Below are 14,802 nucleotides of genomic sequence, written 5' to 3'. Positions count from 1 at the left end.
TATTTTCTATGTGTGGACATACTGTACATCAACCTACTTCCTGTTTTGGTGGCCATTTTGTTTGTTTATAAACAAACTTTTCAAAACTGTTTTTAACCACTTTTAATGCGGCGAGGAGCGGCGAAATTGTGATAGAGGGTAATAGGAGATGTCCCCTAACGCACTGGTATGATATTTTAACAATACAGATTCTCTTTAAGAAACATTAAGAACAACTTGATCAACCATGTAACATATTAAGCACTATCTTCACTCTCATTAGCCGTCAGCAAAGTCAGTAAACAATAACCACAACAAATAAGGCTGTAATGTGCTGCCTTTTTTTTTTTTGAATCCCAAGAATTCCTCCTCTTCACTATCAGAATTAAGGAAGGACAGATCTATACAGTCACTGTCATCACTTTCTTCCCCACTGGTTTCAAATAAGACATCGTCTTCGGTTCCATCTAAAGCATTACTAATGCTACACTTCTTGAATGATCTTACAACAATGTCCTCCTTCACGGAGTCCCATGACCTTTTAACCCATTCACACACTTGTGTGATAGTGGGCCTCTTCATGCGTCCAGTAGGCGTCAGATCATGGTTCCCAGCAGCCATCCATTTACTCCACTCCTCTCGCATGAAAACTTTAAACGGTTTGTTTATGGAAACATCCAGTGGTTGCAGCTGGCTGGTAAGACCACCAGGAATTACGGCTATGTTCGTCTTTACATCCTTAAAGTTTGTTTTAGTATTTTCTGTGATATGTGCTCTGAACTGGTCAAGCACCAGCAAGGAAGGTTTCTTCAGAAGCTCGCCAGGACGTTTGGACCACACTTTGTCAATCCACAGCCTCATTCCATTTTCGTCCATCCACCCTTTGTCATGAACGTGCACGATGACTCCCCGTGGAATTGTCTCTTTTGGATATGTTTTTCTTTTGAAGATCAACATCGGTGGCAGTTTGGTACCATCTGCACAGCAGGACAGCACGACCGTGTAATGGGTTTTCTCATGCCCTGAGGTTTTTATGGTTATAGTTTTGGATCCTTTGTGATCTACAGTCCTGTTAGATGGCACGTCAAACGTTAGTGGGACTTCATCCATGTTCCCAATCTGGCTCATTTCAAAGTTATTCTTCTTTCTCGCATCAAAAACAAACTTGAAATGACTGAATCTTTGATTCATATTCCTTTGGCATTTTTTGGGCAATTCTTGTTTTGGTGCGCATAGAAAGGCCAGATCTCTTCATGAATCTATAGCACCATGATGGTGATCCAGTGAAATCCTGAATGCCTTTCTCCACAGCAATGCGTTTGGCTTCATAAATCATCATTTTTGTTGATACAGAAAGGCCATTTTGCCGGTGACGTGTGATCCACCCCTTCACATTCACCTCTAACTCTGGCCACTTTGCAGTTGGTCCACGTAAAGTGTGATTGCTTTTATCCAACTTTTGGAGCTGGTCCTCGTGTTTCCTCCACTCTCTTATCATTTTCTCAGTTGGAGGTGGCCCAAAGTGTCTCTCAGCTGCTCTGTTTCCATGCTCCTTAGCATACTTGATGACTTCAAGTTTGAAAGCAACTTTATATGCCAGTCTCTTCTGCTTTGACATCTTAAAAAGGTGGTACTGGTATCTTTCTGCAAGAAAATCCAGAAATGAAAGAACTGTCAGTAATACCAATATCTTTCATGGAAGCAGACATATTGTTAGCATCCTGTGCTTCAAATGAGCTTATCTGACTTTCATTAATGTGACAGTGGGGACAGAACAAACTTGTGATTTGACATATGTGTGGAAGAATTATGACAGGCTAAATACTCTAAATACCATACAGAGTGCATTGCTCTCTGTTTTCCTTATGTCCGGTGCAAGAGATCAGATCCACTTAAGCTCTGAGGCCCTAGATGTGATGCATTTTGTTTTACATTTACCGTTGTGGCAGCAGATCAGCCTGTCCAATTCAGCCACCTTACACGCTGCTGCCTGCGTCGCTCCAGTAGCAGCAGTGTGACGTAGGAGGGCGCATACAGTATCTTGTTCCCTGGATTCGGGGGGGCGGAGCTTCAGCGCTGAGATTCTTTTGCCCATCAATCATGGGCATCCAGTCAGGACGAAGTGGGGGCGGAGCGGAGCAGATGATTGGCGGACAGCACGGCATGAATGACACTGCTGGAGGGGGAAACATTTGTGCCCGGGCAATGCAAAAAATGGTGCGCAGCACGAGGGGAGACCTGCATAGAGCGGTGGTCACAAGAGGAGGCGGCAGGTGGAGAGGACTTGCGGGCAAGCTGAGCGGAACTTTCCCTGCGACATGCGGCAGATCAAGCACGGAATGGACGCTCCTGAGTGACGCTGCCCGGGGGGGAAACGAGTGTAAACATGGTTCTCCGAGCGAGTGAGTGGAAGCGCTCATGAAGGGGCAACATGCGGACAAGCTGAGCGGAACTTTCCCTGCGTCATGCGGCAGATCAAGCACGGAATAGACACTACTGAGTGACGCTGCCCGGAGGGGGAAACTAACATAAACATGGTTCTCCGAGTGAGGGGATGCGCTCATCAAGGGGCAACATGCGGGCAAGCAGAGCGGACATGAGTGGGGGACAGCCCAAATAGTGGAGCGCAGAAAGTGAAGGGAAGAGACGAAGAGGCACAGCCCGCAGCACTCACTGCAGGAGGGAGACCCGGACACAGCCTTGCCAGGATCGGAGAGTGCAGCACATGGCATATTACAAAGTAAGGGGCAGTCTCCATGTTATAAATTGTGTCTTTGCCGTATAAGACGCACTAACTTTTTCCTCTCAGTTTTGGGGAAGAAAAAGTGCGTCTTATACGACGGAAAATATGGTATTATCAGGCCCTTAACATTATCAGGAATCTGGATAATAGCTATGCATGATTATGCAATTTTTTTATCAGCCATTTTTTACATATTTAACTGGGATTAAATGTTTTCCAAAGTATATTGACTTTTTTGCAAGGTGTGTGTGTGTGTGCGTGCGTGCGTGCGTGTAAAAACAGCTTTAGTTTATGTACGCCTCCTCCCATCTAGTAACTGTTATAGACATCCTACCATGTCAAGTAAATGCAATTGCATTTCTTTCATTGTAATACTCTGGTAAGTGTGCCAGCTAAAGAGTTAACAAAGAACCCAAAGCAAACCTTTGCAAAGCGCTCTGAGATAAACAGGTTTATGATGCAAATTGGCTGACAAAGGGCAGAACAAGCAAAGAATTCTAATGTCTGTACAATATTTTAGACCCACCAATGAGTTGAAAACAACAGTTTTCCTTAAGGGGCACCTGAGATGAATGTCAATGTGGTTCCGTCACAAAAAAAAGAAGTCTTTTGGAATTGTTAAGCACTTAATGCAAAATCCCCATAGTAGGTAAATACTGCAGAGTTAGGTTGAATGTTAGGACTTTTAAGATGCATAATCCTCTCTGCTGGAAAAGGAATTTAGTGGAAATATTTGATCTTTTCAAGGTCTGAAATGTTTCACTGCAGAGCTTTAGCTGTGTGCTGCGTATAGAAATGGACGCATAAATTAATTGAAATGACGGTGTTCTAGATCAATGTCCTAAACTGTGACTATTCCCATCCTATGGCTTTCCATTTTAATCCCCTGGTAACCTTACCTAGCACTTGGTGATCCTTGGACTTACCTTCCACTGTGTTCTTTTTTTTGTTTGTTTTTGTTTTAGAATTCCCTTGGTACAGCTTATTTCTGCTACAATTCAACCAGAAACAACATTTCTGCTATCTGATGCTGAATTGTTTTTTACCTGTTAACTAACTTCAGACTGTTTTTGGAATAATCTAAGCTCACTTGACAGGTGCTTGAGCAATGAAGTAATCTATGTACTCTGTTCCCCAGACCCGTGTGCTCTGTTAAAGCAATTTCTATAGTTCATGTTGTTCCGTGTCCTGACCACAACTTAACTGTGCACCTTAACTGCCCTTTCTCTTGAACCTTGTTATAGCAACCTAGTTATGTCATGTCTGGGATGGAACCTGAAAAGCTTCTCTAAAGGTGTCCATACATTGGCAGATGGGACAGCAGATTAGATCATCAAATAGAGCCCTCTCTGATCACGTGATAAGAGAAGAATTTATTGCTGGCACACATCTGCACACAGATTTCCAATAGATCTTAGCATGAAATCTGTACAGCTGCCTCCGCCTGCTGGGTGCCCCAAGTATCCCCCAAGTCTCCCCCATGTAATATGCCCCCCTCCCCAGACCAAGGGGGGACCAGTATAGTTTTGGCTTTCCTATCTGCTCCAATGCCACCAAGGACACCTGTATCAAGTGAACCCGCCCCACGTAAATGATGTTAGTGCATGCATCGAAGAGATGGAGATTGAGGTGCCTCATTGGCAATGAAGAGAAGACTTGAGGCATAGGAGGAAGCACACCAGTGGACAGGTGAGCCAAAACTACATTTCACAAACCCCATGGGCCCAGGGGGAAAACATTACTTATGGGAGGGAGACTGGTCAGGGGTGTGTTTGGCCTGTCGATCACAGGGAGATCAAACACCACTATCTCCACATACCCATCTTAGTGAGATCTTACCAGCTTTACAGATTGATTGATTTGATCGATTTAGGCCAAAAATCAAAATGACTATCAGGTGAACCCGTTGTCATCTATCTCTGCCAGATTTGATCATTGTGATAGAATCTGCAGGATTTCAATGCCGCAAATCGAGTAATGTTTGGGCACCTTAAGTATAAAGAAAATACAAATTCAAGCTTGTATCTGTAGAAAAAGAATGTACCATTTCCAATTCACAGCCATATCAACTTTGGCCATTTTTTTCACCACTGCCCCATGATAAATTGCTCAAGGGACTCGGAAGATAGACCAACCTCCTGTGAAACGTTAGCATGCACTTAAAGAGGAACTCCAGTGAAAATGTAATTAAAAAAGTGCTTCAATTTTACAATAATTCTGTATAATGTAATTATATTGTAATTGTAATATTATTATGTTATAATGACATTGTTTGCCCATTGTAAAATCTTTTAAATCCCTGATTTACATTCTGACATTTATTACATGGTGACATTTTTACTGCTGGCAGGTGATGTAGCTGCTGCATGCTTTTTTGGCAGTTGGAAACAGCTGTAAATTGCTATTTCCCACAATGCAACAAGGTTCACAGACCGGAAACTGCCAGGAGTACCATGGTCCTCAGAGTTTCTTGTGGGAGGGGTTTCACCACAATATCAGTCATACAGCGCCCCCTGATGGTCTGTTTGTGAAAAGGAATAGATTTCTCATGTAAAAGGGGGTATCAGCTACTGATTGGGATAAAGTTCAATTCTTGGTCGGAGTTTCTCTTTAAGTTACAAGTGAGAGGAAGTCCAGCCAACACCACCACCAAAAGATCAAATGATACTTCTAGCTAGCCAAATTATTACCACACTTAAAGAACATTTTTAATATTCTAGGCTCCTAAAAGTCTTGTGTAAGTGAAATTTTATATTTTTTTTATTAACTTAATAAGGTATTTAATGCTTATCGCTACTATTGCAGTAATGCTATAGTGCACGGGGCACATAAGGGTAATTTGGGATTCCGTCCGGACCCCAAATAAGTTTAACCTCCAATTTGCAATGACTTGGAGGGGGAAAAGTATTTAATGCTGCTCAGACTTTGAGCGGCATTCAGCTCACCCTGCACCCAACTCACTGGCTATGTACCCATACGTATGCCTTTTATGCACCGTGCAAGTGCTATTAAGCACTTTAATGTTATCCAAAGAAACAGTTTTTTTGGAACTGTGGCTTTCAAAGTAACAATGCATTGAGTTGCTAACAGGAGATCAGTAGGACATCTGGTGAGTTCTTGGAACACTTTAACAGGATGGTGGTGGAAAATTGGCCGGAATGTATCTACATCTAGGAGTGCGGTAACAGATTTAGGAAAGGCACACCTTGCCGTGAGTAGTTGGGTGCACAACCTTGATGTAGAAGCAACATCAGTTCAGTACAATCGATTCAAGGTCGGTCGGCACACCAATCAAGTTCCCAAGCACATTTATTGAATGCACAACATGACAATTGTTTCGGGGCCGCGGAGGGTCCCCTTCATCAGATAAGTGCAGACGTCTGCACTTATCTGATGAAGGGGACCCTCCGCGGCCCCGAAACAATTGTCATGTTGTGCATTCAATAAATGTGCTTGGGAACTTGATTGGTGTGCCGACCGACCTTGAATCGATTGTACATCTAGGAGTGCTGTGAAAGTTTTACAGTCTGCTTATTGATTTGTTTTAGCCACAGATCTTAAGTAACTACAAATTAACTGGTTTAACACGAAGAGGCATTGTCTTGTAACTGTGATAGAAGGTTGTAGTCTGACTGCAGGTGAGAAGATGGAATTCCGTGACAGAACTCTGTGGGGTTCCACCCATATAACTTGTTTTACAGGAAATGGTAAAGAATAAGCATGCAATGGCGAGCATCTGTAAGCAGACAAGTAAGCAGGTTTTGCTTGAAGAGAAACCGTAACCAAGATTTGAACTTCATCCCAATCAGTAGCTGATACCCCCTTTCCCATGAGAAATCTATTCCTTTCCGGAAACAGATCATCAGGGAGCTCTGTATGAATGATATTGTGGTGAAACTCCTCCCACAGTGTGATGTAATGACCATAGTCCTCCCACACACACTCCTTGTTGCATAGTGGGAAATAACAGCTGTTTCCAACTGCCAAAAAGGCATCATCTTTTTCCACAGACATCACCTGCCAGCAGTAAAGATGTTGCCATGTGATAAATGTCAAAATGTAATTTAGGGAGAGGAAAGATTGTACAATGGGTAAACACTGACTAAATCATTTATACGTTTTTCATCATGTTGTTTTCACTGGAGTTCCTCTTTAATATTCAAAAAACCACAACAGACAAAGGGTCATATTTACAAAAGATCAGAAAAAATGTGTGCAGGGAGAACCTCAACAACTATGCAACACACATTGCACAATTAGCACAACTGTGTTATACAGGTAGCACAAGCACTATGTAGTAGGCATCAAAAATGGTACATTTTGTCATGTGCAGCAGAGCTTTACCTGTACAGAGAGCCTGAAGTGGTCATGAAGGAATTATAAACAATGAGGCTAAAGGCCCTTTTTTAATCAGTTGCTCTCAGTAAAAACTGAAAGAAAACTGATTTTCAAAGTAATGCCCATGTTTTCCTATGGCACCTTTCACACTTAACGCGTTTTAACTGAAATCTTTGTAACAAGGCACTGCTATGGAAAAATGCGTACCAACGCGCACTAACGCGTACCAACGCGTACTAACGCACACCAACTGATTAAGTGTAAAAGGGCCGTAAGTTCAGTGGTCAGTTGCATAACGCACGCGTATAATGACTGTGAACTGCAATGGAGACTGGACATAGACTTTAATACAAAGTATGCATGCAGCAAGTTAGAATATTACGAGTTACAACACAGTACTGTGAACAGCCCCATAGAATTGTATGGACAGTGAGCTGACATGTAAGATTATTATGCAATAAAACTAAGTACTGTGAACTAGCCCTTAGACTCAAACGTCTTCTCATATATTGCAAGAGGAGGGAATATACTAGTAAAAAAGAGCTAAAGTGATGGCATTTAAAAAAAGAACACATAAATACTGTAGTTACCTTAGGGGCTTAGCTTTTTGTAAATATGTCATAAAGGTATATTACTGTTGTTATTGCAAACAAGGTCTTGTAAGTATAATGAGAAAATAAATATTGTCGCCATACATTTACTAGTATCATCACTTAAATGTTTTAATACCAAGGACTAACTAACTGTCAAATAAAATGTGTGGGTTTCATAAACAGTAGCACTTTTTATTTTCAAACTATAATGACTGAAAACTCAGTAATAATTACTTTTTTTCAAAGTTTTTTTCTTCATATTCCCTTTAAAATGCATACAAATAAAATATATCTTAGCAAAAAGTACCATCTGAAGAAAGCCTAGTTTGTCCTGCAAAAAACAATACATAAATAATGTAGGTGTGATAAGTAGATAAGACACAGAACATTTATATCACGCTTTTCTCCAGGCGGACTTTAAAGAGCCAGAGCTGCAGCCACAAGGAAGCTCTCTATAGGCAGTAGCAGTGTTAAAGGATCACTATAGCAAAAAAAGTAGGCAGTTAAAATCTGACAGAACCGACAGGTTTTGGGCCAGTCCATTTCCTTGCGGTGGATTCTAAGGGTTTTCTTTGTTTTCAACAGCATTTCCTAAACAGCAGTTGCGAAGTCTGACAAAATAGTGTGCAAGTGATTAGGGAGGCTGGCTGGTATCTCACTATTTTGGCAGTTAAACTGCTGTTCAGAAAATGCTGTTGAAAACAAAGAAAACCCTGAGAATCCCCCATGAGGAGATGGACTGGCCCAAAACCTGTTAGGCCTGTCAAAATTTTAACTGCCTACTTTTTTGTGATAGTAGTCCTTTTAAGGAGTATTGCCCAAGGTCTCCTACTGAATAGGTGCTGGCTTACTATACAAAAAGAGCCGAGATTCAAACCCTGGTCTCCTGAGTCAGAGCCTTAACCAGTATACTATCCAGCCACATACATTCAAGTAGTGGTAATTGCTGAATGAATGAGAGTGTGAAATATGAAAATTCCTCTGGTTTTTAAAGGGAACCTGAAGTGAGAAAGATATGGAGGCTGCCATAGTTAATTTCCTTTAAAAAATATCAGTTGCCTGGCAGACCTGCTGGTCTTTCTGTCATCAGTAGCGTTTGAATCACACACCTGAAACAAGCATTTGGGTAATCCAGTCAGACGTGAGTCAGAGCACCTGATCTGCATGCTTCTTCAGGCCGGTTTCACACTGCTAACTGGCGGTATGAGAGTGTTACGGTGTGATGAAGGCATTACACCGCAATGCTAAAAAGTATGGGGTTAATAGGTATGTCAGCCTCCATATCCCTCTCACTTCAAGTTTCTTTTAACCTCCTTAGCGGTATGCCTGGCACTGTGTCGGGCATACCGCTTGCTGGCCCCAGAAGTCCCCCATGCATAATTAATGCAATCAAATGGGTGGAAAACATTTAGCTAGCACTATGCTAGCTAGTACAAGTGTCCAGATCCCCCTGTTTATACATTACCCAGCCAGGATCCAGCGATCGTGCAGCCTCTCCGCACAGCTTCGGTCTCTCTATGAGGAGGATCGGGTTTGCGCATGACATTATGACATCGGCAACGTCATGTACAATGCTCCCCATAGTGAAGAGCGGAGCTGTGCGGGTAGGCTGCACGATCGCTGGATCCGGGCCGGGTAATGTATAAACGGGGGAGCAGTGGGGATCGGGGGCAGGGGGTTGGGGGCGGACACTTGTACTAGCTAGCCTAGTGCTAGCTAAACGTTTCCCACCCCTTTAATTGCATTAATTAACTTGGCGACACAAACTGGCAAAACCTCCTGAGCGGCGTAATGCTCAGGAGGTTAAGGGAAAATGACCTATAATGGGGAAGTGGCTAAATATACTATCTAAATGCTTACAAATCAAAATGTCTAAATGTTAATTTTATTTGTGACAAATGAGGCATATGCATATAAAACCCCTGTCTTGAAAATCTCATCACAGAAGCAGAAATGCTGAGATAGTCAATTTCAGGTTCTAAAGTTACAGCTGCTGCTACTGCATATTGTATAATTCTGTGTCCAGACCAGCCTTCCTCTGCCTTCTTACCCTGGTGGAACCCTGCAAATAATTTCTGGATCTCAAGGAATCCCTGCAAATAATTTTTTGGATCTTGAGGAACCCCTGCATTTATTTTGCAGGAGGCATGGACCTTAAAAGTAGGCGTGGCTGTTTATTTCACTCCCCTCTATTACACTGCCCCTCATTATACTGGATTCTTATTCTGGTGCTTTTTATTAATATGCTCATTATTATTCTGATACTATTATTATAATGTGCTCTATCATTCTCCCCCCCCCCCCCACAATGGGGGAAAATGCCAAGGAACCCCTGCAGAGTACTCGGGGAACCCTTGGGGTCCCAGGGAACTCTGGTTGAGAAAGCCTGATCCAGACTATAAAAGGAAAGGGAGAGAAATAATCTTTCTGAGACTATTGCAACCTGTGCTGTATTGAAGTATCTTCATGTTAGGCTTAAAGGGACTCTCATGGGTATGCCTTAAAGACTCCGATGCATACCTTTGTGTAGCTTGTGATCTCCTCTTTCATTTGATGAATCGCCGTTCTACACCAAATAGTATTAGTTCAATTTCAATTTCAAAATCATAGCTGCCATCTTGGCTATGTTATAACTTCCGGGTCACCCCTGTTTGCTCTGTTAGATAAGTGCATCACTGAATGAAGCAGGAAGAGGAAGTGACACGCATGGCCGTTGCAAGAGGCTCCTCCAGAGGGGTCATAGCATGACTTTGTTGGAAGTCGTCTGTCTTAAAGGCATACCCATGAGAGGTGCTCAGAGTCCCTTTAACCACTTCACCTTATGGACCAGAGCAGTTTTGACTTTTTAGCTGTGTCTCTATTTTTTCTGGAATAGTTGTATCATTTCTTACGATAACAGCACCTAAGTGACATACATATTATTTTGTTTTTGTTTGTTTTGAAAGGATAAACCAAACTTTCTTTAGGCACTCTTTTTCCACCCAGAATTTTTTATTTTCTATTTATTTTAAAGGGTAAAAGAGAAAATGAAAGAAAATTGCACCATTTCCTAGTTTTCACCGATGATTTACTCTTTTTTTTTCCTTTCACAAATTGTATTTGACCGCGGGGTTAAAGGGACTCCGAGCTCACAATAAAAAAGAAAGTTGAACTCACCTGGGGCTTTCTCCAGCCCAGTGCTGGTCGGGAGGTCCCACGACGGCATCCTGGCTCCTCTCCAACACCCCGATCCGGAATGGCTGACAGGCCGCAGCCCGGGCGACACTCTCCCGAGTGTCGGGCTGCTCCTTCCGCGTATGACGCGGATGACGTCACACGCCGGCCGTCTCGCGTCATCACGGCGGCCGGCGTAAAAGTACTGCGCATGCGCGATTAAAGCGCGCATGCGCAGTACTTTCACGCCGGCCGCCGTGATGACGCGAGGCGGCCGGCGTGTGACGTCATCCGCGTCATACGCGGAAGGAGCAGCCCGACACTCGGGAGAGTGTCGCCCGGGCTGCGGCCTGACAGCCATTCCGGATCGGGGTGTTGGAGAGGAGCCAGGACGCCGTCGTGGGACCTCCCGACCAGCACTGGGCTGGAGAAAGCCCCAGGTGAGTTCAACTTTCTTTTTTATTGTGAGCTCGGAGTCCCTTTAAGTCACTTAAAGCTGTTAAGCTTGCTATGTGCAGACAGCACATGGCAATTTTACTGGTACTTATGCCAGCAGAGTAGCATGCTGCGCCATGCGCGCAATCTGTGGCACATAAATAACACATGCATTGCTTTTAGTGAATCAACCCCTATGTATCCCGTTTATCATAAAACATGCATTTCTTGCTGGTACAATGTATGGAAGCAATATGTGAAATACCGTAAAACTTTATTTTTTCTGCAGTATGAACCTTTTTCATTAGTAATAAAAATAATAAACAATTGTAAAAATAGCGAATAAATGATTAATGGAAAGAATAATTGAATAATATATTATGTTATGGATGTGATCTTAAAAGCAGGCATGGCTATAGGAGTAGGCTAAATAGCATTTTTATTTTAACTGCTCCATGGTTTTTCCTGATTGCTTTCTCTCTATCGTGCCTCCAGTACATCTCCCCATTCCATGTGTTTCTTTTGTGTCCCCATTATAGAGCTTTCATCTTTACAGGCCTCCCACCTGCAAGCTGTGTGAACCAACTGCATTAGTCTTTGTCTCTGATAACTCTAAATCCAGAAGTAAAGTAGGTTCAAAGACCGCACCAAACCAAGATGCATTTAATATACAACAAAGTTTATTGATCCATCAAAAAGTAAAATCAATTAAAAACAGATTATCAGTGGAAGATATCATGATAACTCTGTTCGGGGTATCTCAATGGGCCAATTCCTCCAGGCACATTGTAAATGCTAATTTTGCATTACGCTTCTGATGCATAATTGCGAATTAAGATGCATAATTATGCATTGGTGTAATTACGCAAGGTCCCCTGCGTGACACATTTGTTACAGCCACTTTTTGGGCTCCAAGAAACATTGTAAGGTTATAGGAACCTATACCTGTGGGGGTGTGATGACTGCCATTACATACAGGTGAGGAAGGAGATTGCGTTACCTGGCCGGAGGAGACTGATGCTGACCTTTTCACAAACTATAAAATGGAACTAGTGGTACATCGGTTGATGTGCCACTGTGGCATGTTTTATGTTGCAATTGGCACATCAATGTTATTGAGGAAAAGGTACAGTCCCCTGTTACCAGACACTTTTTTGAGTACCACGTTGGCAATTTCAATTGCCTTCTCCTTTGCCCCGAGTCCCAGTAAATATATGAGCTTTAAGTTTGTGTACCAACTGGTCTGAATGAACAGGTGAGCTAAGCTATTCACACTTCCTGCCTGTGTAGTGTATCCAATATCTCCCAGTGGCCGGTCTTCTTTTATACATGTGTTCACTTTGTTCCCCTCTGCTACATCCTGATGGTCTTTGGAGTTTGTATACAATTCATGTGTATGTGTATGAGTGAGTCCAGGTAACCACGCCCCCACTAAATAGGTGGCAAGCCGGCAAAACTGTTGGGAGCTTACTGCTCACATGGGTCACCACACTACCCTGTCTATTAAGCGTGGCATAGATTCGAAAAATGTCTCTCCACCAGCCTGGCCACCAGTTCATGGTCACTACCTGTGCCACCACTGCAGTGGTTCATGTCCCCCACTTCAAGCTCCATACACCCATCATCCACCTTTAAGCTGGTGCTCATCAACCCCAAGGAAACCTGGATCACTGATGCAAATTGCGGCTTTTATAATGGGCGCCTATAGTGGCACTCATCTTTGCACCATGGCTCCTGCCTCCATTTTTTTATTCTTCAATTATTAACACTTGGGAATAAAATACTCAATACAGGTTTTTACAGATATTTATTTTTGGTACCACAACATGTGCTCTCTCGCATCTCTTTCCTGCTCTCAGAAGCCATTTTCTGCTAGGAAAGTGTTTTATAGTTGTAATTTCTTATCAGTGAGAGTCACATTGTAGTCTGACCCAGTCCTGACTCAGACAGGAACTGCCACTTACATACCTGATGTTTAACTCTTTCAGGCAGAGAAAGGAAAAAAAGGAATACAGCATAGTTACAGTGGGATGTGAAAGTTTGGGCAACCTTGTTAATTGTCATGATTTTCCTGTATAAATCATTGGTTGTTATGATAAAAAATGTGAGTTAAATATATCATATAGGAGACACACACCGTGATATCTGAGAAGTGAAATAAAGTTTACTGGATTTACAGAAAGTGTGCAATAATTGTTTAAACAAAATTAGGCAGGTGCATATATTTGGGCACCACAAAAATAATTGAAATCAATATTTAGTAGATCCTCCTTTTGCAGTAATTACAGCCTCTAAACACTTCCTGTAGGTTCCAATGAGAGACAGGATTCTGGTTGAAGGTATTTTGGACCATTCCTCTTTACAAAACCTCTCTAGCTCATTCAGGTTTGATGGCTTCCAAGCATGGACAGCTCTCTTTAACTCACACCACAGATTTTCAATTATATTCAGGTCTGGAGACTGAGATGGCCATTCCAAAGCATTGTAATTGTTCCTCTACATGAATGCCTTAGTGAACTTTGAGCAGTGGGTTGTTGTCTTGTTGAAAGATCCAGTCCCGGTGCAGCTTCAGCTTTGTCACTGATTCCTGGACATTGGTCTCCAGAATCTGCTGATACTGAGTGGAATCCATGCATTCCTCAACTTTGACAAGATTCCCAGTCCCTGCACTGGTCACACAGCCCCACGGCATGATGGAACCACCACCATATTTTACTGTAGGTAGCAGCAGGTGTTTTTCTTGGAATGCTGTGTTCTTTTTCCTCCATGCATAATGCCCCTTGTTATGCCCAAATAACTTTTAGTTTCATCAGTCCACAGCACCTTAATCCAAAATGAAGCTGGCTTGTCCAAATGTGCTTTAGCATACCTCCAGCGGCTCTTTGTGCTCTGGGTGGAGAAAAGGCTTCCTCTGCATCACTCTCGCATACAGCATCTCGTTGTGTAAAGTGTGCCGAATGGTTGAACGATGCACAGTGACTCCATCTGCAGCAAGATGATGTTGTAGGTCTTTGGTGCTGGTCTGTGGGTTGACTCTGACTGTTCTCACCATTTGTTGCATCTGTTTATCCAAGATTTTTCTTGGTCTGCCACTTCAAGCCTTAACTTGAACTGAGCCTGTGGTCTTCCATTTCCTCAATATGCTCCTAACTGTGGAAACAGTCAGCTGAAAACTCAGTGAGACAGCTTTCTGTATCCTTCCCCTAAACCCTGATGGTGAACAATCTTTGCCTTCAGGTAATTTGAGGGTTATTTTGAGACCCCCCATGTTGCTACTCTTCAGAATAAATTAAAAGAGGTGGGAAACTTACATTTGACCCCCTTAAATACTTTTTCTCATAATTGGATTAATCTGTGTATGTAGGTCAGGGGTCACTGAGCTAACCAAGCCAATTTGAGTTCCAATAATTAGTACTAAAGGTTTTGGGATCAATAAAATGACAACGGTGCCCAAATTTATGCACTTGCCTAATTTAAACAATTATTGCACACTTTTTGTAAATCCAATAAACTTAATTTCACTTCTCAAATATCACTGTGTGTGTCTCTTATGTGATATAT

The sequence above is a fragment of the Hyperolius riggenbachi genome, chromosome 11 (assembly GCF_040937935.1).
Source record: "Hyperolius riggenbachi isolate aHypRig1 chromosome 11, aHypRig1.pri, whole genome shotgun sequence".
Taxonomy (NCBI): Eukaryota; Metazoa; Chordata; class Amphibia; order Anura; family Hyperoliidae; genus Hyperolius; species Hyperolius riggenbachi.
The sequence above is the reverse complement of the archived record's forward strand: the minus strand, read 5'-3'. Positions refer to the sequence as shown.